Source organism: Arachis duranensis, chromosome 1 (assembly GCF_000817695.3).
Source record: "Arachis duranensis cultivar V14167 chromosome 1, aradu.V14167.gnm2.J7QH, whole genome shotgun sequence".
Classification (NCBI taxonomy): Eukaryota; Viridiplantae; Streptophyta; class Magnoliopsida; order Fabales; family Fabaceae; genus Arachis; species Arachis duranensis.
In genome coordinates this window covers 92,798,397-92,802,523 of record NC_029772.3, presented here as the reverse complement: position 1 = coordinate 92,802,523, position 4,127 = coordinate 92,798,397, and positions in this window count along the sequence as shown.

Below are 4,127 nucleotides of genomic sequence, written 5' to 3'. Positions count from 1 at the left end.
TAAAAAAATGTCAATAATTTGTATAACTAGTAAATCGAATCCAATTTTTTTAATTTACTATATATATACATTGTATAATAATAATATGTTATATTAGTAATGAATCGAATCAGATATATATGCTGTATTAATAATTGATTCGATATTTACATGTATTTAGTATAAATCGAGTTAAATTAATTCGATTTATGTAGAGATATAAATAAAATAAATGTGTAATTAAATTGTATTCAGAACATCTTTATAATTTTGAGCCTTATTTATTTGATTCATATAAATGATTCTATAATTTACTAACTATTCTATATTTTATTTTCAATATTCTCAATAATACGTAAAACTCTTTGACAAAAAATCATAATAATTGAGATAGAATAATAATTACATATCCTAATTTTTATTCTTTTGATAACATGAAAATATCAAATATCCACTTTTATAGACGAGAAATTTTCTATTTTAAGACAGAAAAAATTCCAAAATAAGGTTTGTTTTAGTCATTTATTCCAAAATATACATTTTGCATTATCTTGTAGCCGACGTTTATCTTTGAAATATGGGGAAAATATCACTTTCAATATTATTTACCATTTTTGTTATTTAGAATTAATAAATTAGCAATGCTATACGATGAATAAAAATTAGAATTATTCTCTACATATAAGTGTTTTTGTTATACAAGTTTTACAAGTCTACATACTCACTTATGGTTAAAACGCGCCTCTTCTGGCACGTCTGGTTCACGCATTTTTTAACAAATTTTTCAATTAATACGCGAATATATAACTTCTTTTTTAGAAAAGATTTTTTCCTTTTTTCGAATTTTTTCTGCATTTTCTTGCCTTCTCTCTGCGATCTCTTTCGTGCGTTTTTCTCTGCATTCTCCCTCGGTGTTTACGTGCGTTTCTCTCTGCGTTCTCTTTGTTCATTTTTCTCGATTTCCATTGTTTCTGAAATCAAGCTCTGAAATCATTTATTATTTGTACATAATTAATTATATATTTATTTTTTATTAATTTTAAGATATAAATATTAATAAAAAATATTTTTTATTTAAATTCCAAAATCTACAATTTTTATAAAATTTATAAATTCAAAAGTCAAAACAAAAAATAAATTATTTTTAAAAATTTATTATAAATTATTTTTTAACTTATTAATATATAAAAAATTATTATCAGAATTTTTTATATTAAAAAAATTAATATAAAATATATCCATCCAAAATAGCATAGGAGAACTATTTTGAAATTTTGATTCCATCAATGAAATAATTCTTTAAGAAAAAGTCTAGGGGCTAATAACTTTATTAAATTCTGACAGCATATAATTAGCAAAAGAAAAGTGAGTAATTTCACACCATTAAATGAAATCTTACACTATTAAAAACATCATTAATAACTACTTAATGACTACAAATCACAAAAGTTGCTGCCCCTAACACTTCTCATCCTTTAATTTAACGGCGCAAAAAATTAAAGCACTCAAATTGAGGCTCAATTTTATTGTTATGGAGGGCATGTGTGTGCATTACCTGGATATGGAGTTAGGGGGAATACACGTAAATGTGGGACAGATTTTTGTCAGTTTGGGAAGAAGGAACTCGGACCGTGCGAGTTCATAGGACTTGAAACTTTTATAAACAAAACGCACGGTCCGATTTGTTGGGCAACGGCATAGAAGATTTCAAGTATCTGTAATCGGACCGAACGAGTTGGCATCTAAGGAATGGGAATGAAAATCGCAGGGTTCGAGTTCTTAGCTGAGAGAATGAAATGGTGATCAATGAACTCGGACCCTCCGTTTTGTGGCTAGGAGAGAATGAAATCGGATGGTGCGAGTTCTGTGTAAGAAATGAATTTTTTTGGTTCAAGTTAACCTAGTCGTAGGGTTCGAGTTCCTCAAAGGTTGTGATATAAAAGGGTGAAGTGAAGTGGTAGGTGGGAAAACAGCTGGGTATTCCTTCTTCTTCGACGGCTGCATTTTTCTTCTTCTTCAAAACTCTCTCTTTTTTTTTCAGTTTTGATTTTGATAATGTAGTATCTGTTTCTATTATAGTGAGTGAAAAAAATGAGTGACAGAGTATTGCTAAAAATATTTTATTTTGGTCAGATTTTGTTAGAAACGGCTGAAGGAGTAAAATTTATTTGTGAAAGCCCGGTAGATATTGTTATTCCTTTTATTATTTCATTTGAGGAGCTAAAAGGAGTAATCTGTGAAAAAATTGGTTTTGAGAGGGCAAGAAATATATCATGTATTCTATACAGATATCCCATACAGGTGTTTGGTGGATTCGTACAATATCAATCCAAATATGTGACGGACGATGCAAGCATGCAGGAGATGTTTTCAATGTATATTGAAAACCGGTGTCAGATCTCGTTCATCGAGTTGTATGTTGAGTTCGAACAATCTAAGGCTGACCGGAATATTCTACAGGAAGATTATAATAGTGACAGTGAAGAAGAGTTCGAAAGGAACTATGAATTTGCTGTTCCAGATGGTGATGAAGATCAAGGTGAGAGAACCATGTGCCCAGATGTGACAGAAGTGGCAAATGCACTTGCAAACGAGGTGTCGTTTGAGGAGCCATCATTCATGCGAGTTTTAGACTTGGAAGCCATGCATGTTCCTGAATTTCCGGAATATATGACTGCAGGTACGTAATCCTGGTATAAGTGTTTTTGTAGTTAGGCATTGATCATGGTTCTGAAAACTGGACCGGACCGGCCGGTTCAATCGGAAAAACCGGAAACCGGTCAGTTAACCGGTCCGGGTAAGCTTAAAAACCGGCCAGCAAAAAACCGGCAAAAAACCGGTCGAACCGGCCAGTTAACCGATAAACCGGTCGAACCGGCCGATTTTTTAACGGTTTTTTATTAAATTAATATATTTTAAACTATTTTTAAGTTTTTTAATAATTTTATTTAATATTTAATTAAACCGGTTGAATCCCGATTGAATTCCGGTCGAACCATTTAACCATTAAACCAGTAACCTCACCGGTTCATTGACCGGTCCGGTTCTCGTAACCTTGGCATTGATTGAGTTGTGAAGATTTGACCATTTTTTTAGCATTATTTATTCATGCGTTATGTGTCGACGTAGTCAGGATCTAACCGGTCCTCGACCCGTTAAGTCATTTATTCTTTTCGTTTATATGCTCCATCTGTTTATTAGGAAATAATATTTATGTTGTATAAGATATGGTTGTAGCAAATGGCATGAACCGGACCGGACCGGGACGGTTCGTTTGGTTTTTCGGTCAAACCGGCCGGTCCGGTCTGGTTTTTTACATTTGCTGCTGATGTGCTTACGTTGTTTAGTGTGATATCTTAAAATGTTGATAATTTTTTATTTAAAGCATAATGGTTTACTACATTTGCTGCGTATTAATGAAATTTATCTTATGGCATTTGTCGCAGCAGAAATTCCTATGGTCGCAGATGGTGAATTCGTTGTTGGGATGGAGTTCAGTTCCAGGGAAGCTGTTATTAAGGCGGTTAAGGAGTATACCATACGACGAAGTGTAGACTACCGGGTTTATGAGTCTGAGCCGTTGACATTTTATGCCAAGTGTACACAGTATGGGTCAGGGTGTGATTGGCTTATCAGGGTTAGCTTGATAAGCAGGAAGTACTGTTGGGTTATAAGGAGGTATAATGGTAGCCACACCTGTACCACAGCCACCATTTCACAGGATCATTCAAAACTGGACTCTATCACAATTGCAGAAGCAATAAAGCCACTGGTTGAAGTTGACCCCTCCTTAAAGGTAAAATCGGTAATAGCAGAAGTGCAATCGAAATTCAACTACACCGTCAGTTACCGGAAAGCATGGTTGGCTAAGCAGAGGGCAATAGAAAAAATATTTGGAGGTTGGGAAGCATCGTATGAAGCCTTGCCTATATGGTTTGAGGCCATGTGTCACAAGGAGCCATCAGCTGTTGTCCATTTTGAGACTATGCCTGCATATCAAGGCGATGACTTGGTGGGTGATATTCGGGTACTGCATCGTGTATTCTGGAGTTATTACCCTTGCATTAGGGCATTCAGACATTGTAAACCAATTGTCCAGGTGGATGGTACTCACTTGTACGGAAAGTATAAGGGTTGTCTGCTTGTGG